Here is a 24064-nt window from a genome sequence, read left to right on the forward strand (position 1 = left end):
TAGGGTGGTCATTCCCAGTGTGGTAGAGGTGGTGGGTTGGTCATTCCCAGTGTGGTAGAGGTGGTAGGGTGGTCATTCCCAGTGTGGTAGAGGTGGTAGGGTGGTCATTCCCAGTGTGGTAGAGGTGGTGGGTTGGTCATTCCCAGTGTGGTAGAGGTGGTAGGGTGGTCATTCCCAGTGTGGTAGAGGTGGTAGGGTGGTCAATCCCAGTGTGGTAGCGGTGGTTGGGTGGTCATTCCCAGTGTGGTAGAGGTGGTAGGGTGGTCATTCCCAGTGTGGTAGAGGTGGTAGGGTGGTCATTCCCAGTGTGGTAGAGGTGGTAGGGTGGTCATTCCCAGTGTGGTAGAGGTGGTGGGTTGGTCATTCCCAGTGTGGTAGAGGTGGTAGGGTGGTCATTCCCAGTGTGGTAGAGGTGGTAGGGTGGTCAATCCCAGTGTGGTAGCGGTGGTTGGGTGGTCATTCCCAGTGTGGTAGAGGTGGTAGGGTGGTCATTCCCAGTGTGGTAGAGGTGGTAGGGTGGTCATTCCCAGTGTGGTAGAGGTGGTAGGGTGGTCATTCCCAGTGTGGTAGAGGTGGTAGGGTGGTCATTCCCAGTGTGGTAGAGGTGGTAGGGTGGTCATTCCCAGTGTGGTAGAGGTGGTAGGGTGGTCATTCCCAGTGTGGTTATAATCAAATTTGGTGTAATGAGAACAATAACGATGATGATAATTATAATGATAATGGTGATAGTACTGATAATGATAATAACAATGAAATTATTACTCATAATAATAATAATAATAATAATAATAATAATAATAATAATAATAATAATGATAATAATAATAATGATAGTAATCATAATAATAATAATAGTAATGATAATAATGATAAGTATAAAAATAATGATATAATAATAATAATAATAATAATAATAATAATAATAATAATAATAATAATCTCGGAAAGCGAAAATGGGTATGTTTGAGGGAATAGTGGTTCCAACAATGTTGTATGGTTGCGAGGCGTGGGCTATGGATAGAGATGTGCGCAGGAGGATGGATGTGCTGGAAATGAGATGTTTGAGGACAATGTGTGGTGTGAGGTGGTTTGATCGAGTAAGTAACGTAAGGGTAAGAGAGATGTGTGGAAATAAAAAGAGCGTGGTTGAGAGAGCAGAAGAGGGTGTTTTGAAATGGTTTGGGCACATGGAGAGAATGAGTGAGGAGAGATTGACCAAGAGGATATATGTGTCGGAGGTGGAGGGAACGAGGAGAAGAGGGAGACCAAATTGGAGGTGGAAAGATGGAGTGAAAAAGATTTTGTGTGATCGGGGCCTGAACATGCAGGAGGGTGAAAGGAGGGCAAGGAATAGAGTGAATTGGAGTCATGTGGTATACAGGGGTTGACGTGCTGTCAGTGGATTGAATCAGGGCATGTGAAGCGTCTGGGGTAAACCATGGAAAGCTGTGTAGGTATGTATATTTGCGTGTGTGGACGTGTGTATGTACATGTGTATGGGGGGGGGGGTTGGGCCATTTCTTTCGTCTGTTTCCTTGCGCTACCTCGCAAACGCGGGAGACAGCGACAAAGTATAAAAAAAAAAAAAAAAAAAAAAAAAAAAAAAATAATAATAATAATAGTAATCATAATAATAATAATAGTAATGATAATAATGATAAGTATAAAAATAATGATATAATAATAATGATAATAATAATAATAATAATAATAATAATAATAATAATAATAATAATAATGATACTAATAATGATAAAGATAATGATAATAATGATATTAATAATAATAATAATAATAATAATAATAATAATAATAATAATAATAATCATAAAGTCCGAACAATAGTTTTAGATTCATATGTGGGACTTTGGAATTTTTCGTCACACTTCACATATCATCGACGCGTCCACATGTGGAACACTGTCTCCTGCTTTGGTCACTTGCCTGGCATGAAACACAAACAGGATAGACAGAGACAGACAGACAGGATAAACAGACAGGATAGACAGAAAGACAGCCAGGATAGACAGAAAGACAGCCAGGATAGACAGAAAGACAGACAGGATAGACAAAGACAGACAGACAGACAGACAGGATAGACAAAGACAGACAGACAGACAGACAGGATAGACAAAGACAGACAGACAGACAGGATAGACAGTGTCGAGGTGCCAAGATGAATCCCCAACTATGCGACTTCCATTTGATGTTGGAGGAGGTTAAGAGGTGTTCTAACACAGGTACTTAACAAAGATGCTTCGAAAAACATCTCGATCCAAATAGCTATTTAAGGCCCAGGTCGCCTGACTCATGATCGTAGTGATGGTCACATACTTGTGGGCAGACGTTGTAAACTCGAACGAGGCCAACGGCTGTTAGCTTCAATAGGAGTGTGATGAACGATATGGAAGAATTTACCCAGTAGAGAAGCTGAAGTCAGTGCCATAGATACGCTTACGAATACACTCGGTTTCGGTGCTGTACACATGGCAGCTGGAGAATGAGTAGGGCCCTTTTTCCTCTTACCTTCGCCTGCTCCTGGCGCCTCCTCGCTCACGCGGGAAACGGCGAACACTACTATGGAGGAAAATGAGACCAGGAATTCGCTCGAAGACGAACATCATCTCTTATCTATCGCTATGGCAAGCGGCTCGAGAAGACCCTGTGGTCTGTTGCTCTCTGGATACCCTTCATATCCTACGCATTCCTTTCTATAATGATGATGATAATGATAATAATTATAGTAATGATAAAGATAATAATGATAATAATAATAATAATAATGATAATAATAGCAATAATAATGATGATAATAATAATGATAATAATAATAATAATAATAATAATAATAATAATGATGATAATAATAATGATAATAATAATAATAATAATAATAATAATAATAATAATAATGATAATAATGATAATAATAATAATAATGATAATAATAATAATAATAATAATAATAATAATAATAATAATAATAATAGCAATAATAGTAATGATAATAATAATTATGATAATTTCTTTATTCTTAAATATGTGATTTATTTTTTGTTTATCATATTCCGGGTCTCCACACCTGCCTCATTTACAACACTGAAGAGTTAAGCTGACACCAGGTGTCAGGTGTCATAAGGGAGTGTTGGTGTCACTTACCAAGGAACTGTATCTGGAAAATGAAAACGAAGGATCCGTGTGGTGTCATATGGAAGGGACGGTGTCATAAGTCACTGGTGTCACACCTGAAGGAATGGTGTCAAACATGACGAGATTATATGGAGAAGCAAAGTGTGTCACATAGAAACTGGTGTCACACGTGAACGTGTCATATTTATATATATAAGTGATGGTGTCACGTGTGTTTTGAAAACTTGATAAAAAGTGTCTTAAAAGGAACGGTGTCACATATGACTGTGTCAGAGGATAGGTGACACGTACATATGACTGTGTCATATGCTAGGTATTAGTGTCATATACAAGGAAAAGTGTGTCACGTATAATACGGTGTCATGTGCTTGGTGCTGGTGTCATATCCAAAGAACGATGGAACATACATGAGGTGGTGTCATATCTTGGTCCTGGTGTCATATCCAAGGAACGATGGAACTTATATGAGGAGTTATCATGTACTTGGTGTCATATACAAGATATGGTGTCACATACATGAAACGGTGTCATATGCTAGGTACCGGTGTCATATACAAGGAATAGTGACACCCACAGGAGACGGTGTCATATGCTAAGTGAAAAAGTCGTATGCAAGATGCAGGGTTTACATACAGGGTGTCATGGTGTCATATATGTGAGAAGTGTGTCTCACAGGTGGGGGTTGTGTGGTGGAGGAGTGATGGAGGTATGGTGGAGGATAGAAATGGTGGAGAAGGGGTGGTTGATGGAGAAGTGAATGGAGGGTTGATGGATTGATGGAGGGGTTAGTGGAGGAGGGATGGAAGGGTGGTGAAGGATAGAAATGGTGGAGAAGGGGTGGTTGATGGAGAAGTGAATGGAGGGTTGATGGATTGATGGAGGGGTTAGTGGAGGAGGGATGGAAGGGTGGTGGAGGATAGAAATGGTGGAGAACGGGTGGTTGATGGAGAAGTAAATGGAGGGTTGATGTCGGATTGATGGAGGGGCTGGTGGAGGAGGGATGGAAGGGTGGCGGAGGATAGAAATGGTGGAGAAGGGGTGGTTGATGGTGGAGTAAATGGAGGGTTGATGTCGGATTGATGGAGGGGCTGGTGGAGGAGGGATGGAAGGGTGGTGGAGGATAGAAATGGTGGAGAAGGGGTGGTTGATGGTGGAGTAAATGGAGGGTTGATGTCGGATTGATGGAGGGGCTGGTGGAGGAGGGATGGAAGGGTGGTGGAGGATAGAAATGGTGGAGAAGGGGTGGTTGATGGTGGAGTAAATGGAGGGTTGATGTCGGATTGATGGAGGGGCTGGTGGAGGAGGGAGGTGGAGGGAACCTGCGCGCACCGAGTCAGAGTGAAAATCAACAAGTGGTCGATGAGAGGAGCGGCAGGGAGCGGGGGCCCTCCCTCCCTGCCTGTCTCTCTGTACGTGTTGATACCGACCCCTGCTTTACCCACCACCCCCTTGCCTCCCTGTATCCTCGACTGGCTGTACCCTCGACTGTACCTCAGAATGTACCGTGACTGTGTCGCCTTGGTTGTTCAAAGAGACTGTACCCGTGGCTGTACCCTTACCTGTACCCTTACCTGTATTCTTGGCTGTACCCTTACCTGTACCCGTGGCTGTACCCTTACCTGTACTCGTGGCTGTACCCTTACCTGTATCCTTGGCTGTGCCCTTGCCTGTACCCCTGGCTGTACCCTTACCTGTACCCTTACCTGTACCCGTGTCTGTACCCTTACCTGTATCCTTGGCTGTGCCCTTGCCTGTACCCGTGGCTGTACCCTTACCTCTACCCCTGGCTGTACCCTTACCTGTACCCCTGGCTGGACCTCTGGCTGTACCCCCGACTGTACTCATGGCTGGGCCACTGGCTGTAACCCTGATTGTACCATTGGTTGTACTTTATGCTGTACCCCAGGCTGTACCAGTGGCTGTACCCCTGGCTGTATTCCTGGCTCTACCCCTGGCTGTATTCCTGGCTCTACCCCTGGCTGTATTCCTGGCTGTACTCAGGCTGTATCTCTGGCTGTGGCACTGTCTGTACTCCCATCTGTACTCCTGCCTGTACCACTAGCTGATGTGGCTGTACCACTGGCTGTACCGTAGTAATGGCTGTATCGTTGACGGTACCTGTATCTACAACTCTGGCTCTAACAGGGGCCACGGTGGTAGCAGTGACAGCAACAGTGACTGTATCAGTGGTAGCAGTGACAGCAACAGTGACTTTATCAGTGGTAGCAGTGACAGCAACAGTGACTGTATCAATAGCAGTGACAACAACAGTGACTGTATCACTGGTAGTGACAGCAACACTGACTGTATCAGTAGCAGACAGCAACAGTGACCGTATCAGTGGTGGTGACAGCAACAGTGACTGTATCAATAGCAGTGACAGCAACAGTGACCGTATCAGTGGTGGTGACAGCAACAGTGACTGTATCAATAGCAGTGACAGCAACAGTGACTGTATCATTAGCAGTGACAGCAACAGTGACTGTATCAGTGGTAGTGACAGCAACAGTGGCTGTATCAGTGGTAGTAGCAGCAACAGTGACTGTATCAATAGCAGTGACAGCAACAGTGACTGTATCATTAGCAGTGACAGCAACAGTGACTGTATCAGTGGCAGTGACAGCAACAGTGACTGTATCAGTGGCAGTGACAGCAACAGTGGCTGTATCAGTGGTAGTAGCAGCAACAGTGACTGTATCAATAGCAGTGACAGCAACAGTGACTGTATCAGTGGCAGTGACAGCAACAGTGACTGTATCAGTGGCAGTGACAGCAACAGTGACTGTATCAGTGGCAGTGACAGCAATAGTGGCTGTATCAGTAGCAGTGACAGTAACAGTGGCTGTATCAGTAGCAGTGACAGCAACAGTGACTGTATCAGTGGCAATGACAGCAACAGTGACTGTATCAGTAGCAGTGACTTGTGATATACATGTTGCGTGTTCTGGTGTTTTCCAGTTAAGTTAGACCTTGCACGTGTGGCCAGCCACTGGGCAACGTGTGTACACTAGGTGTTCTGTGTGAGGGCCAGCCACTGGGCAACGTGTGTACACAAAGTGTTCTGTGTGAGGGCCAGCCACTGGGCAACGTGTGTACACTAGGTGTTCTGTGTGAGGGCCAGCCACTGGGCAACGTGTGTACACTAGGTGTTCTGTGTGAGGGCCAGCCACTGGGCAACGTGTGTACACTAGGTGTTCTGTGTGAGGGCCAGCCACTGGGCAACGTGTGTACACTAGGTGTTCTGTGTGAGGGCCAGCCACTGGGCAACGTGTGTACACTAGGTGTTCTGTGTGGGGACCAGCCACTGGGCAACGTGTGTACACTAGGTGTTCTGTGTGAGGGCCAGCCACTGGGCAACGTGTGTACACTAGGTGTTCTGTGTGAGGGCCAGCCACTGGGCAACGTGTGTACACGAGGTGTTCTGTGTGAGGGCCAGCCACTGGGCAACGTGTGTACACTAGGTGTTCTGTGTGGGGACCAGCCACTGGGCAACGTGTGTACACGAGGTGTTCTGTGTGAGGGCCAGCCACTGGGCAACGTGTGTACACTAGGTGTTCTGTGTGAGGGCCAGCCACTGGGCAACGTGTGTACACGAGGTGTTCTGTGTTAGGGCCAGCCACTGGGCAACGTGTGTACAGTAGGTGTTCTGTGTGAGGGCCAGCCACTGGGCAACGTGTGTACACTAGGTGTTCTGTGTGAGGGCCAGCCACTGGGCAACGTGTGTACACTAGGTGCTCTGTGTGAGGGCCAGCCACTGGGCAACGTGTGTATGTACATTAGGTGTTGCATGTGAGGGCCAGCCACCATTGAGTGGAACACGATAAGAATCTGATGTTCTTTTGGCTTTGATATCATTGCAGGGGTGGGCTGGATGGATGGATGGGGAGAGAGAGAGAGAGGAAGATCGTGTTTGAGAAACCTTACAATATGTGAGTGTTTCACTGTTGACTAGGGGGGATAGGTGTACAATATGTGAGTGTTTCACGGTTGACTAGGGGGATGGGTGTACAATATGTGAGTGTTTCACGGTTGACTAAGGGGATGGGTGTACAATATGTGAGTGTTTCACGGTTGACTAAGGGGATGGGTGTACAATATGTGAGTGTTTCACGGTTGACTAGGAGGATGGGTGTACAATATGTGAGTGTTTCACGGTTGACTAGGGGGTTGGGTGTGGAGGTAGGAGGATTCTAAAAGAAAGGTGAATTTTCTGAAGATCTCTCGCTATGGCGAGGGGGGTCTGGTGTCGTTCTGTGTCTGTATCCTGGTTTTCGATTGTCGTTGGTGTAGGCCTCCCTTCTGTGGGGCTGTCGCTCTGTGGGGCTGTCGCTCTGTGGAGCTGTCGTTCTGTGGGACCGTCGTTCTGTGGGGCTGTCGTTCTGTGGGGCCGTCGTTCTGTGGGGCTGTCGTTCTGTGGGACCGTCGTTCTGTGGAGCTGTCGTTCTGTGGGGCTGTCGTTCTGTGGAGCTGTCGTTCTGTGGGGCTGTCGTTCTGTGGGGCCGTCGTTCTGTGGGGCTGTCGTTCTGTGGGGCCGTCGTTCTGTGGGGCTGTCGTTCTGTGGGGCCGTCGTTCTGTGGAGCTGTCGTTCTGTGGGGCTGTCGTTCTGTGGGGCTGTCGTTCTGTGGGGCCGTCGTTCTGTGGGACCGTCGTTCTGTAGGGCTGTCGTTCTGTGGGGCTGTCGTTCTGTGGGGCTGTCGTTCTGTGGGGCTATCATTCTGTGGGGCCGTCGTTCTGTGGGGCCGTCGTTCTGTGGGACCGTCGTTCTGTGGGGCCGTCGTTCTGTGGGGCTGTCGTTCTGTGGGGCTGTCGTTCTGTGGGGCTGTCGTTCTGTGAGACCGTCGTTCTGTGGGGCCGTCGTTCTGTGGGGCTGTCGTTCTGTGGGGCTGTCGTTCTGTGGAGCTGTCGTTCTGTGGGGCCGTCGTTCTGTGGGGCCGTCGTTCTGTGGGGCTGTCGTTCTGTGGGGCCGTCGTTCTGTGGGGCAGTCGTTCTGTGGGACCGTCGTTCTGTGGAGCTGTCGTTCTGTGGGTCTGTCGTTCTGTGGGACCGTCGTTCTGTGGGACCGTCGTTCTGTGGGACCGTCGTTCTGTGGGGCCATCGTTCTGTGGGACCGTCGTTCTGTGGGGCTGTATTCAAAGTTTATCACTGAGGTCAAGCATACCATTTCCCTCAACAGGGTTGTTAAGAGAATGATTCACCAATTGGAGTGTTTGGGAAGCAGTGGCATACATATATCTAAGAAAAGAAACATTGATATGTATTTCACTTTTAAATCATGGGTATGTATACCCCTCCAAGAAAAAAATTAACTCTTACATGCCCCTAATTCTTATATCTTCCGCTGTCACAAACTACCTCGTTAGAATCTAGTGTTTGGTTCAACTACCTCGTTAGGATCTAGTCTTTGGTTCAACTACCTCGTTAGGATCTAGTCTTTGGTTCAACTACCTCGTTAGGATCTAGTCTTTGGTTCAACTACCTCGTTAGGATCTAGTGTTTGGTTGAACTACTTCGTTAGGATCTAGTGTTTGGTTGAACTACTTCGTTAGGATCTAGTGTTTGGTTGAACTACCTCGTTAGGATCTAGTCTTTGGTTCAACTACCTCGTTAGGATCTAGTGTTTGGTTGAACTACTTCGTTAGGATCTAGTGTTTGGTTGAACTACCTCGTTACGATCTAGTGTTTGGTTGAACTACCTTGTTAGGATCTAGTGTTTGGTTGAACTACCTCGTTAGGATCTAGTGTTTGGTTAAACTACCTCGTTAGATCTAGTGTTTGGTTAAACTACCTCGTTAGATCTAGTGTTTGGTTCGATTCCTTTGTGTCTCTGCGATATAGTTGTGAACATTAAGAACAGGTGTGAATATCCGGTACAGATGTAAATATTACAGACAGGTGTGATCAACATAGACAGGTGTGAAGAGTACAGATAAGTGTGAATATCGTGGACAGGTGTGAACACCACAGACTTGTGTGAACATCAGAACAGGTGTGAACATCAGACAAATATGAACATCAGTGACGTGTGAACATTGTAGACAGGTGTAAACATCAGAAACAGGTATGAACTTCAGGGTCAGGTGTGACCACTCATAGAAAGGTGTGAACGTCAAGAACACGTGTGAACATCTGACATGAACATCAGATACAGGTGTATACATCAGGAATAAGTGTAAACATCAAGGGGAAGTGTGAATAATGGCGTATATTGATGAACAAAAACAGGTGTGAACTTCACAGATGTGGATGCCAGGGACCAGTATGAACATCAGGACAGGTGTGAACATCAGGAACAGGTGTGAACATTAAAACAGGTATAAACATCTGCGATAGATGTGCACATGGCAGCTGTGAACATCAGGGTGAAAATATGAACATCACAGGCAGGTGTTGAGAGTACAGACAGCCTTGAACATCACAGACAGATGTGGACAGTTCAGACAGGTGTGAGCATCAGATCAGGGGACAAGTGTGAACGTGAGGGACAGGTGTGAAGATCTAGAACATAATGAACTCGTGTCAGTCTTGGAGACAGATGTAGATATTAGGGTGCAGGTGTGATAACTGAGGAAAGATGTGAACAGCAGGTTGAAGTATCAGCCTGTAGCTGGCTACAGCAGCCGGTAGAACAGGTGTCAGGGTACAGCAGCCGGCAGGGCAGGTGTCATGATACAGCAGTTGGCACGGCAGGTGTCATGATACAGCAGTTGGCAGGGCAGGTGTCATGATACAGCAGCCGGCATGGCAGGTGTGATGGTACAGCAGTTGGCAGGGCAGGTGTCAGAATACAGCAGCCGGCAGGGCAGGTGTCATGATACAGCAGTTGGCAGGGCAGGTGTCAGAATACAGCAGCCGGCATGGCAGGTGTGATGGTACAGCAGTTGGCAGGGCAGGTGTCAGAAGAATACAGCAGCCGGCAGGGCAGGTGTGATGGTACAGCAACCGGCAGGGCAGGTGTGATGGTACAGCAGAGCCGGCAGGGCAGGTGTCCGGGTACAGCAGAGCCGGCAAGCAGTATCGGGGTTGTCACAACATGTAAACAATTAACTAACGAATCTGTTTTCAGTGGAATTTTGTTCGTTTCCCCGCAAATGGCTTCATGATCCCATTCCCGATTCCTCAGGTCGGCCAGCGAGCGTCGGGACACTGGGCCGACATCTATCGGCCGTCGGGAATGATAGATAGGCGTCTATTCCATCTCATAATGTGATAGAGCGACCGGGAAATTAACATACACATTCACCCGTTGCTCTCGTCCAGTCGTCCCCAATTCAGACGCATTGCAAATGGCGGCAATAGTCATACCTTTTGATGTATTAAAGGTGTTAATGGGAGGTTTTATGTCATTTTTATATTTATTTTTTTCGAAGATTTGTTTTTTTTTTTTCTTATGAGTGACATCTGTGAGAATAACAGAGACATTTTGGTCTAGTCAGTAGTTGAGTTTAATACCATGGCCGATGTATTGTGTCATTATTTACTAATTGGCATCTGATTGGCTGTTGCCGATCGAACTCCGAACTTTTTTAAACGCGTCAAGATACGGCATATCTCTATTATCAGTGTGTATATATATATATATATATATATATATATATATATATATATATATATATATATATATATATAATATATATATATATATATATATATATATATATATATATATATATATATATATATATATATATATATATATATATATATAAATATATGTAAAGATAGCTCTTTATTGACCTATGTTGTGACATCCACAAAAGTGTGATGTACGGAAAACAAATTACAGTTCGCAAACGCAGTTCCGATACCACTCAACAGGTGGCGTCGGCCAATCAATGACCTTGGAGGGGTTTGGGGGGGGGTGTGAGTTGTTATTTGAGGGGAGGGGGCGAGCGATAAGGCATTCCTCCTGCTTCCCTACTACCCCCAATTGTTGTTGTGGGGTTGTTGGTGTGGGGCTTTGTTAGGGGGAAGTATGACCGTCTTTGAAGGCATTGCAAGGTCGTGGTGAAGAAGATACAGTGGACTTCATATTGTCCTGAGTGGACTGGAACACCCCGTAGCCAATGTGTCTACTCGTTCGAGCGATGTAGCTCACCCACGCCAGCCCGACACCCCCCCCCCCCCACCCACCCTCCCCCCAAGCCTGACACTTCCCCCAAAGCCTGACACTTCCCCCACCTTCCCCCAGTACAACATCCTGATCCCCAGCCATGGCAGCTTGAACAACTCCCCCCCCCATCCCACCCTACCCCACCACGGTATCGCGACCCACCCCCTCCCCCAGCTTATGGCCTGGGCACTGACAGTGACAGTGACACACACACGGACAGTGACACGCTCAAGGACAATGACACACTGACGGGCTGTGACACACTCACGGACAGTGACACGCTCACCTACAGTAACACACTCACGGACAGTGACACACTGACGGACAGTGACACACTGACGGACAGTGACACACTCACGGACAGTGCCACACTCACGGACGTCTCCAAAAACGTGCCGCCACTATCTTGGTGAAACTGAAAAACTGATTTGATTATGGAAACTGTATTCGCTCTAAGATCATCATCGCTCGTAAACTCACGCATCAGTGGAAGAGAGAAAAGTGATTGGTGACCTAATCACACCCTTATCAAGTTGTTCAACCGAACGGATGAACGTAGACAGTGAACGATTTCCCTGGAGAGATGCAGAGACGGAGCAAACTAGAAAACACGTCATGATATTATAGCGAGAGACTTTGAAAAAAACCTAACCACAAAATGAGGTTGAGATACAAACGCGCATCCCTTCCTTCCCCTCCCTGAGCAGTGTGGTTGGGCGAGCTACTGGAAAAGATCATTGTATAGAAAACAGATGACGTCCTGCAGAGGAGAAACCCTTCATTTTGCCCACCGTGGAAGAGAGAAGAGTGGCGGGTGATCTGATCATCAGCTAGTTGGAGGAGGTAGAGACAGTGAACAGTTCTTCAAGAGATGCCAGGCTAGGAGAACTGAACACAATAGCCACAGAGGCCATGATGTGAAATCACACAAGAAATATGTGTAAAAAGATGTTAAGGATTATTTCAACTGTGATAAGGGTTTTGGATGAGAGGGATCAAGTGGTTTAGGAGACAGTGAATGTGGACAAAAGACAGAAGTTTGAAATAGTATAAAATTAGCCAAGTTTTTAAGAATTGTGGCCCTACAAGTGTAGAATTCCTTCCCATATATATATATATATATATATATATATATATATATATATATATATATATATATATATATATATGTATATATATATATAGAGCTAGTTCTTTGTTTGTTTGTGTGTGTGTGTGTGTGTGTGTTTAAACGTATATATTCATTTATTCATTTACCTGTTCACTTATTCATATCATTTATTTACATATTCAGTTTATATTTGCGTCTCCGCTATATACGGGCAGCGTTATACAGCGTCTCCCCGCTATATGGCCCAGACACAGTCCGTCTGTTCGTGTGTCAGTTGACATACCCCGTCGTGTCACGTGGGTCCCCCCCCCTCCCTCCCTCCCTCCACGACACGTGAACTGTCGTCCCCTGACCACGACTGTCGTGCACCCTGGGTCACTCGTGTAGGGCTGTTCAACGACACCAGGTGAACAAGTTGGGCTATCGTGTAGGGCTGTTCAACGACACCAGGTGAACAAGTTGGGCTATCGTGTAGGGCTGTTCAACGACACTTTTGAACGGGTTGGGCTATCGTGTTAAGTAGACCCGTTATCCTGAGTTAAGTAAACCCGTTACCTTGCGTTAAGTAGACCCGTCACCCTGTGTTAAGTAAACCCTGTCACCCTGTGTTAAGTAAACCCGTCACCCTGTGTTAAGTGAAACCCGTCACCCTGTGTTAAGTAAAGCCGTTACCTTGTGATAAGTAAACCCGTGGCCTTGTGATAAGTAAACCAGTAACCCTGTGTTAAGTAAACCCTGTCACCTTGTGTTAAGTAAACCAGTAACCCTAAGTTAACTAAACCCGTCACCCTGTGTTAAGTAAACCCATCACCCTGTGTTAAGTAAACCCATCACCCTGTGTTAAGTAAACCCGTCACCCTGTGTTAACTAAACCCGTCACCCTGTGTTAAGTAAACCCGTCACCCTGTGTTTAGGACACCACCTCCACACTCTGCAAAAAAAAAAACTCCTACATTAAACCTATGCAGACCCCCCTACTCCAAAAGACCAACCCCCTCCCTCCCCCCTACCTACAAACCCCCTACAAGACAGTGCACGATGCTTTTCTTTGTAGGTTATTTTGTGTCTTGGCTCATCAAGTCACCAGTCGTGACGAAGGACCATCTATGGGTCAACTGCTTCCCTGGGGGGACGGTGAGGGGTCAAACGTCTCCGAGGCGTGGCCCACGATCTGGCATACCATCCACCCACCACCCACACTCCACCCACCCCACCCACGACTAAATAGATTCATTTTCATTTGAGAATGTGGCCTGTGTTATCCTTATGGGGCACCCAGGATCGTATCCCTCTCCCCGGCGTTCCCTCTCTCTCTCTCTCTCTCTCTCTCTCTCTCTCTCTCTCTCTCTCTCTCTCTCTCTCTCTCTCTCTCTCTGTTTCTCTCTCTCTCTCTCTCGCGCGCGCGCTATCAGAATCGTGGTCTTGCGTCATGGCTATGAGGTGACGTCAAGCGTGGGCGGTGGTGGCTCACCTCCGGGAGTACGCTAGGGAGAGAGAGAGAGAGAGAGAGAGAGAGAGAGAGAGAGAGAGAGAGAGAGAGAGAGAGAGAGAAGAGAGAAAGAGAGAGCATATACGTCATAAACTCATATTTCCTTGATGGATCAAAATGGACGAACTCATATCTATACACAATGTGACCGTCGAACCCCAGGTCCGTTGAAATTACAATAGGCCATGTTGACCCTCCTTCATATTGACCCCCACGGGAGCAACAGACACCCTTCTCACTGTGGGGAACCCACCCACTGACGCTGGGTGGTAACCGCCCACTGGGGTAAGTGGGAGGTGACCAAAATGTTATCGAAAGCAAGTGAGTTCCTCAGAACCCACTTGATTGTGCTCCTATCGAAAGCAAGTGAGTTCCCCTCCACTTGAGCGTCTTGTCGAAAGTTAATTTACGAAGGTGTAGCTGTGGTTGAAGCTATCTGGGGCTAAAGCTATCATTAGGAGTAAGCTGGGAGATGCTGAGGTACTGTAGCACCTGTGGTAAACACGTGTCAGCGAGCTGTCAATCACACAAAGACAGACGAAAATAGAGAATATCAGTGTTGTCATGCTAGAGATGCCCCTGTGGACACGAGTCCCTGCCGGAGGGGACACTATACCAGGCTTAGGGGATGCCCTACATGTCCCCCGTCGACTGAGGACAAGAGCGAAGCCTGACCCATCGTCATCATTGTCCCAGACGGGGTATGGTAGACCCCCGCGGACTGTCAAGTGGTCTGTTGAGAATGTGGCTAATCCTCGTTTCTTAATCCCTGACTATTTTTTTTTTTTTCACTGGGGTCCACCTCACGCAAAGACCTACCTCCTTCCCCCAGTCAGGGGGCTCCTGTGTTTGTCACAAAGCACTGACGCACAGGGACGACAACCCCTGACGAGGCTGGAGGTCGGCCCTAGCATGAGGTAGGTACCTGCAGAAGGGAACTCTTAGTAAGCGGGAGACAACTGCTAGACAAGGCGGGAGGAACAGCTTCTTCAGCAGCTAGGCTCAGCCAGGACCATTTGCTGGTCTGGTGGAGAGGAACGAGAGAGGAAAATCCCTCTCAGTTGCCATGGTGACCTTCCCATGATCAGCTGCCAGACACCTGTGCCTTCAGAGGATCAACAACCTGTTGTGAGGACTCCTTCCATGCAGCGTAGTCGGCCCCCTTCCAGTACGTCGGTGGCCGGACCATCAGTTGGTAACTCCTGCGTCAGGAGAAGTAGTTAGCGTCCCTGCTGGGTTACCAACACATCTCACAAGTTGAGTTCGAAGCCTCTGATCAGGTCCTCTCTGAACACCCGACGCCAAGTAAACAACTGGTCGGTGTCTTTCCAACCAACAATGACCAAAATCTATTGTTGTCTTTACCGCCGAAGGATAGAATCGTTACGGACGGATAGGAACAGTACGCTTAGTGGATAGGGACAGTTCAGACGAAGGAGAGAGTCATATGGGGGCACACCTGCTACCATCCCAGGATTATCAGGGGCGTCGCACCTGGCCACATCACCGTCTGTGCCTCCCTCAGGATTCCTTCTCAGAGACCTGTGAGGGAGCCTCAGCCGACGCTGCTGCTGCTGTTGCTTTCAAGGAGGGCTCAGACCTTCCTCCACAGTGTTTGCTCATGGTACATAGGATTCGTCCATGGCCCAAAAAAGGACTCACCCATAGTCCACAGGGCCCAGTTCTTAGCTCTAGTCTGGAGGAACACACAGCCCCACTATCCCCCCTAGGCGGCGTTCACCGTACACCAGTGCAGAGGACCTCAAGACCTGACCAAGCCTCCCAAAGCGAGCACGTCACCACCAGGACCGTAAGAACGTGGAAGCCACTGATTATAACACGTCGTTCGTGTAGACACAGTGATGGGGGCTTCGTGGGTCTACAGAACCCTAGGTCGACCGTATAGCTGAGGTTCTAAGTCGCGCGCGCGTGTGTGTGTGTGTGTGTGTGTGTGTGTGCATAAGTGAGCTAGAGGCTGGCCAGACATAAGGGAAGCAACAGGGAAAAAATCCTGAGGGGTCGTGAAGGAAAGTGGCGCATGGCAACATTGATATATATATATCTATCTATATATATATATATATATATATATATATATATATATATATATATTATATGGTTCATTCTTATTGTCTAACCCACGGGACCCCCCTTTTATGGGGGCTTCCGCCGCTTCAACGCTGCGCTACAATCGGCAGCAGGGCAGTGATGGACTCCACTGAGAGTGAGGGAGGTTGGTCCACGAGATTATCACACCCATGATTATAATCTCAAAAGGAGGAGGGACCCCACTCCCAATGAAAGCAGCATAGAAGTCCAGGAGGGGGGACCGCTAACTTAATGCTATATAGATCCGTGTGGCTATATATAATCTATAACTGGTCGAGTTATAGATATGCCACATGCTTAACATTAACCCCAGATGAATGTGAGAATGCCCGAGCCACAGAGAGAGGTTGTAATAACACGCCTCGCCGTTGCTCGTTGCCTATGAAGCAATTCTTTCATACACTTCCGGAAGATCTTGAGTTATTGCTGCCGTGTTGCCCCCCAGCCCGCCAGCCAGCCAGCTTAATCGCTTCCAAACCTCTGGGTAACTCATCTTGAATATTCGTTCTCCTGTAATTTCATCAGATCTAGCGGAGGCATTACCCTCCCCTGCTAGGCTAGTCTACCAGGGGGCGGGGACACCTGCCTGCTGCTGCCCCCGTGCGTCATGATGGTGGCCCAGTGGCAACACTGCACTTGAGTTAAGCTGTGCCATTTTCTCTTTCACGAAAACTCTTTTTTTTTTCTTTCTTTCTCTCGTAGGTTTTCCTCCCTCCGGTGTTGATTCTCACACTCTAATACCTGCCCAAAGGCTCCGTTCTTGTATAGGTGTTAGTGGGTGTTTGTGGTCGCCTGATGGCGACGACGACAACAATGGCTTTTGTTAATATATTTCGTATACTATTTACCATAATAAAAGCCTGTCTGAACTGCTCAGTAATCGACAGACTGCTGGGATATTTTTATGAATATCTTCAAACGAGCCAATGAAATAGCACGAAGCATCCTCCTCAGCTTCACTGACCGAATGAACACTAACACGACATTCGAGTCTCGACTGTGTTGCCTTTGAATGAGAATTATCCTAGTGGTCAGTATTTCCCTTGATTATCCTCCTTCGATTATCACTCGTCTGCCAGAAAAAAGAAAGAGATCTGGTAATTATTTTACTTCCAGTGCGTCAAACTGAACAGTCGACTGATCGGCGTCTTTGTATCCTACAAATGAAACTGGGAGTCAAAATTTTGATCCCGAGGTTGAGACTGAAATTCAGCTCGAGCCAGGACACGAGACTCGAGGCTTGTGGCGTTCCACTACTGTTTCGAAGCCCCGAATGCAAAACTCTTCTAAAGCCGTTCAAAGGTTCGTGCATGTTTAAATTCTTGATATATATATATATATATATATATATATATATATATATATATATATATATATATATATATATATATATATATATATATATATTTCTAGGTTTTTTAAAGGAAATCATAGGGTGATTTTCGATTTTTTGTTGTTTTGCGCTTGCCATGTTTCACTGTAGCGGTTCGAACACTCTTGTCGAATCCCCCCTTCGGCAGTGTCCATGCTGTCAGCGGGTGTAGTGTGAGTTCGTTCGCTTTATCTCTCATCATCGCCTCGCAGGGATCGTTTCTGGAATTCACAGCGTGACAGAAACATGTGAATCTCACCAGCAAGTGTTCGACATGTCAAGAGAAATGTATATGTGACATATTTATGGTCGATGTCGTTTGTAATTAACGGCAGAAACTGGGAGCGCGTACGCCCAGCTTGCTACAGCGGCATGTTCGTTCGCTTCTTTTGAAACGCTTCAAACAAGGGAGTTTGTGAGCTTCGCACTTCGAGTTTGTGAGCTTCGCACTTGAAGAAGCTTTTTTTGACGTCTCGTAGAAGGACGACTCCATGCGTTCTCACACATACTGATGCTGCCGTCTGTCCACCGAGATAAGGTAAAGAAATGTTTGTACAGTTTAGGCCCAAACTTAGGGTAAACTAGGCTAGTCAGGGTTAGGTTAGGTTTGATGTATTTCTACGATTATATATATATATATATATATATATATATATATATATATATATATATATATATATATATATATATATATATATATATATATATTGTTACCTGCTTCCGTCTACACAAGTTTACACCTTTGGCAAGGTTTTATCGTGGCGAATACGGTTCCGTCAAATAACTACTCACTCCAAAGGAGTGTACATTGCCCAGCAACTGTAAGTAGCGCACCCCTTGGGCGGCCAGAGCGTTTCGGAAAGCCGTAGGTAAAACGCCAGGACTCCCATGGCAATTGGTCCTTGAGTAGTTTTGATATACGAGAACATTAAAACCTCACTTTTTCCCTGAGTTGCATAGCCCTCACGGCTGCATTTGTGTGTGTGTGTGTGTGTGTGTGTGCAGGGGATTTCAAGATGGTGGGGCTCTTCCCTCACAGATATCTAATTCCTGGCTTGATATATATTGCTCGGTGGAGGTGAGGCGTCAAGAGAAGATGGATTCAGAAGATGGCGCAGGGAGAGGAAATAATGACCAAAACTCGCACATGAAAAGTTATCTTGGTAAGGTGGGTTACGGCCCGACCTTGCCTAGTCTTCATGTACTCTAGAAGTCTGTTATTATTATTATAATTATTATTATTATTATTATTATTATTATTATTGTTGATATTTTATTATTATTGTTATTATTATTATTATCATTATTATTATTATTATTATTATTATTATTATTATTATTATTATTATCATTATTATATTTTTATTATTATTATTATTATTATTATTATTATTATTATTATTATTTCTGTGAAGGCTTTAATCTTACTTAAATCTTATATCTATCTATCTATGTATCTATGTATGTATGTATGTATGTATGTATGTATGTATGTATCTATCTATCTATCTATCTATCTATCTGTCTATATATATATATATATATATATATATATATATATATATATATATATATATATATATACACACACACACACTGTACACTAATATTGCTCTAAGATTCATTGAACATTACAACGTGACAGACAGCTACATAATGAGTAATTCGATAATAGATGATCACCATTTTCCTGGCGAGACAATACAGAAAAATGCATTTCCGTTGCTTTCTCTTCCCCTCCCAGTCCTCCGGGATCCGGCACCTGGAAAAACTTATTTCCTAGACTTGTATTTCTTCATCTCGGAGGGAAAAACTTGGCCCAATTTCTTGTAACACTATCTTGATGGACCGGAACACTTGTGAAGGAGGGCGAGAATGAGTTACATTACATACAAACATTGATTTGCTCATTAGAAACTGTGAGGCATCCAGGAGTGGGGTCGCTCCTGACCACTCCAGGTGACTAGGGGGCTGTGTGATGACTGAGAGGGTGTATGATGACAGGCTGTATGATGACTGGGAGGGTGTATGATGACAGGGAGGGTGTATGATGACTGGGAGGGTGTATGATGACAGGGAGGGTGTATGATGATAGGGAGGGTGTATGATGACTGGGAGGATGTATGATGACATGCTGTATAATGACTCGGAGGGTGTATGATGACAGGTTGTATGATGACTGGGAGGGTGTATGATGACTGATGACTGAGGGTGTATGATGACTGGGAGGCTATGTGATGACTGAGAGGGTGTATGATAACTGTGGGGTTGCATGATAACTTGGAGGGCGTATTATGATTGTGGATGTATGGTGACTGATGAATGTATTGCTGAGGGTGTATGAAGAATAGGGATTCATGATGAATAAGGGTGTACGATGATGACTAGGGTGTATGATGGGTGTATGAAGACGGGGTGTACGATCACGATGAATGATGAGGACGTATGATGACTGGGGCATATGATGGCTGGATTATATTTCAGTAGGTGTATGATGACTGGGATGTAGACGACTGTAGGTGCATGATAACTTGTATGATGCCTGGGGGCGTATGATGACTTAAAGGCCGTATGATAACTGAGGTTATGATGACTGTAGACGTACGCATAGAGCCACAATCCTAAGTTAATAACCTGTATTGCCATCCCTATTGCGTCTCTGTAGGTATCACACAAGCAAACATTTTCCAGGGTTATTATGTTGGTGCAGGATTGTGTCTGGTTGGCCCTCGGGGGGGCCCAGGGTTCGAGACCACGGTAGTTGAAGGTCTGCCTGATGACATATTATGATTGATAGACAAGGAGGAGCTGCTGTAGGGAGTAGGTAGAGTGAGGGAGGATCACGGTTGTGATTACATGTTACATAAATGTAGGGATTACGATGTCATATGTGTGTGAGTTGTGTCTTAAGACGTGTCTATGTTTCCAGGAGTGTGGACGGCGTGGCGTCGGTGCCGCGGGCCTGTGGATTACCTTAGCACCTTCAAGAGGCCCCCATCGCTCGACCGGTCCGCCCTAGGAGTGTCTCTGGGAGTCCTTCTTCCCTAGCGCGCCAGGACACCCACTCACCCACCCCAACACCTCGGGAGTCCTTCCTCCTGCGCCAGGACCTCTTCAGGAGTCCTTCCTCCCGCGCCAGGACACACACCCCCCGCCCTTCATAGTGAGAGATCCGACGAGTGTGGTGATGAGTGAAGGATGGCGTGAGCTGTGTGTGTGAGGGTGTAGGTCGTGCGCGGCGGGGGATGTGCGGCGCGCGTGGCTAGAGGCGCAGGGCAGGCCCGACCCTACCAACCTCCCTCCCTCCCTCAGCCTGCCTGCCTGCCTCCTCCCCTGTCGTGCGTGGCTCCCGCCGCTCACTGACCAGCGTCGCCCTGGCCCAGCACGAGCACTGGCCCAGGCCTGGGGCTGGGCACCGCCACCACTAGTGTCCCCCCCCGGCAGTGGCCCCCACCTGCCCATTGATCTGTCCCCCTCCGCGGCCCGCAACCACCTGCTGAGCCTGGCGGCGGCCACCTGTGACACAGGCGACCAGCTGGCCGCTCTGGGTGTCATGGTGGGGGTGGTGGCAGGTGTGGGCCGGCCCAGGTGAGGCCCAGCGGCCCACTGGATGGGGGGCGGCGCGCCGGGGGCTGCCACCGCTCCCGTAGGAGGGTTCCCCAGCCTCCCTCCTCCTGCCGTAGTCATAGCGTGACGCCGCTCAGCCGTCCCGGAGCTCCTGGGCCAGCTAGCGGCGCCTCCCCTGGCATCCATTGGCACGCGGAGTGTGGGCGGGGAGGGGGCGGGGGTCGCGGACGGGGAGGGCAGTAGCGGGCCCGCCAGGGTAGCAGTCAGGGCTTTAGGAGCAGTGCTGCGACGTCGACAGTTCGTAGGACGACGCGCGGTCACAGAACCGCACGTGAGCGTCGCCGCCAACCCCAGACGCCGTAACAGCCTGGGTAAGCCAACCTCTCCGCTCACTCACTAACCCACCAACTGCCTCAGTGCACTCACTAACCCACCAACTGCCTCAGTGCACTCTCCTAACCCACTAACTGCCTCAGTTCACTCACTAACCCACCAGCTGCTTCAGTTCACACTCCTAACCCACTAACTGCCTCAGTGCACTCTCCTAACCCACTAACTGCCTCAGTGCACTCTCCTAACCCACCAACTGCCTCAGTGCACTCACTAACCCACCAACTGCCTCAGTTCACTCTCCTAACCCACTAACTGCCTCCCTCACTCTCCTGGTGGTGCCTGCTTCACATGACCGCTGTTCTTGACCCCTTCCACTCCTGACCTCCTGGTTGTTTGATCCTTTTATTGACCTGATCCCCCCCCCCCTAACAACTGCCCCCCAGCCCAAGGCTGACCCTTCCCAGCACCCCACCTCTCCTGACCCAATATGACCCCTTGCATCCTGACCTGTCATTTGGCGAGTGGCTCTCGCCTACCCCTGCCTGATGACCAGCCCTTCACCTGCCTCATCTTTGCCCCTCACCTACCCCTACCTGACCTGTGCCCTTCACCTACCCCTGCCTGACCTGTGCCCTTCACCTACCCCTGCCTGACCTCTGTCCCTTACCTTCCCCTGCTTGCCTGAACCCTGAACTTTTGACCTAACCATGAGAGAAAGTCTGATGACGCAAATGTATTCATCCCTCTTAAGTTTTGTCAGGAAAGTTCAGTTCATAATTGTCTCTTCAAGTTCCAAATAATCTCTGAAAAAGTAGTTAGAAACATTTGATTGATCATATATATATATTATGTGATTTATAACATGTATAAACCCAGCAACTTTTAAATATATATATATATATATATATATATATATATATATATATATATATATATATATATATATATATATATATATATATAAGAATTGTAGATGGGGGTACCTACTCATACTGTTTATAATGCCATCTTGGGACGCTGGACGCTATATCCAGGTCACCGTTGTAGGTAAGATGACCCATATATGCAGACGGACGGATGGTGTACTGAGGTGGTCGCTGTAAGCAGGTGGGGGGTTGAGTCGTAGGATAATAATGGCTGTACCAGACAAGTGTCCGTTGTAGACAGATGTCCACAATAGACAGCCCGCCTCTGTGCTTTTAAGTGGTCACTATACGCAGGTGAGCGTTGTAGACGGGTGAGCAAAAAGATGATATTGATCAAGATACCACTGGACCCAAAGTGATTGGGGATCCAGCATCTACATTTCTTTTGACCTCGACCTTTGACCTTGGAGTGACCATGAGTCGTTGACCTTGGGTGACCTGAGTCGTTGACCTTTGGGTGACCTGAGTCGTTGACCTTGGGGTGACCATGAGTCGTTGACCTTGGGGTGACCTGAGTCGTTGACCTTGGGGTGACCATGAGTCGTTGACCTCTGAGTGACCTGAGTCGTTGACCTTGGGGTGACCTGAGTCGTTGACCTTGGAGTGACCATGAGTCGTTGACCTCGGAGTGACCTGAGTCGTTGACCTTGGGGTGACCTGAGTCGTTGACCTTGGGGTGACCATGAGTCGTTGACCTTGGGGTGACCATGAGTCGTTGACCTTGGGGTGCCCTGAGTCGTTGACCTTGGGGTGACGAGTCGTTGACCTTGGGGTGACCTGAGTCGTTAACCTTGGGGTGCCCAGAGTCGTTGACCTTGGGGTGACCTGAGTCGTTGACCTTGGGGTGACCTGAGTCGTTGACCTTGGGGTGCCCAGAGTCGTTGACCTTGGGGTGACCATGAGTCGTTGACCTTGGGTGCCCTGAGTCGTTGACCTTGGGGTGACATGAGTCGTTGACCTTGGGGTGACCTGAGTCGTTGACCTTGGCGTGACCTGAGTCGTTGACCTTGGGGTGACCTGAGTCGTTGACCTTGGGGTGACCATGAGTCGTTGACCTTGGGGTGCCATGAGTCGTTGACCTTGGGGTGACCTGAGTCGTTGACCTTGGGGTGCCCAGAGTCGTTGACCTTGGGGTGACCTGAGTCGTTGACCTCGGAGTGACCTGAGTCGTTGACCTGGGGTGACCTGAGTCGTTGACCTTGGGGTGCCCTGAGTCGTTGACCTTGGAGTGACCTGAGTCGTTGACCTTGGGGTGACCTGAGTCGTTGACCTTGGGGTGACCTGAGTCGTTGACCTTGGGGTGACCTGAGTCGTTGACCTTGGGGTGACCTGAGTCGTTGACCTTGGAGTGACCTGAGTCGTTGACCTTGGGGTGACCTGAGTCGTTGACCTTGGGGTGCCCTGAGTCGTTGACCTTGGAGTGACCTGAGTCGTTGACCTTGGGGTGACCTGAGTCGTTGACCTCGGAGTGACCTGAGTCGTTGACCTTGGGGTGACCTGAGTCGTTGACCTTGGGGTGACCTGAGTCGTTGACCTTGGGGTGACCTGAGTCGTTGACCTTGGGGTGACCTGAGTCGTTGACCTTGGGGTGACCTGGGTCGTTTCTATCCACTTCGAGAATCGACCCCGGTCTGGGTAGGGTCACGGTCGTCTGTGTGATGATAATTAGACCCGAATGAGGTTGTCCACTGGGGTTCTCAAACCATGAAATGCACAGACAGACGAGTGTGCCCCGGGGTAGGCTTGACGTGTGTTCCCCCGGGGTAGGCTTGACGTGTATGCCCCCGGGGTAGGTTTCACGTGTATGCCCCGTGGTAAGCTTGACTTATGCTCTGGGGTAGGCTTGACGTGTATGCCCCCGGGGTAGGCTTGACGTGTGCCCCGGAGTAGGCTTGAC

General features: G+C 47.8%; 1 protein-coding gene across 13 annotated transcripts in view; it reads left to right on the plus strand.

The window, feature by feature from the left end:
- rsh (Rap GTPase activating protein radish) overlaps positions 1–24064 on the plus strand; it is a 142177-nt gene that overhangs the window by 34460 nt on the left and 83653 nt on the right. For 12 of the 13 annotated variants that reach the window (XR_011716977.1, XR_011716978.1, XR_011716976.1 and 9 more), the window contains exon 2: positions 20271–21279. The gene's annotated coding sequence lies outside the window, so the exon portion shown is untranslated. Of the gene's footprint in view, positions 1–20270; positions 21280–24064 lie in introns of those variants that run through there. The other variant, XM_071696013.1, reaches the window with a different exon arrangement.

This window comes from Panulirus ornatus, chromosome 58, assembly GCF_036320965.1.
Source record: "Panulirus ornatus isolate Po-2019 chromosome 58, ASM3632096v1, whole genome shotgun sequence".
Lineage (NCBI taxonomy): Eukaryota > Metazoa > Arthropoda > Malacostraca > Decapoda > Palinuridae > Panulirus > Panulirus ornatus.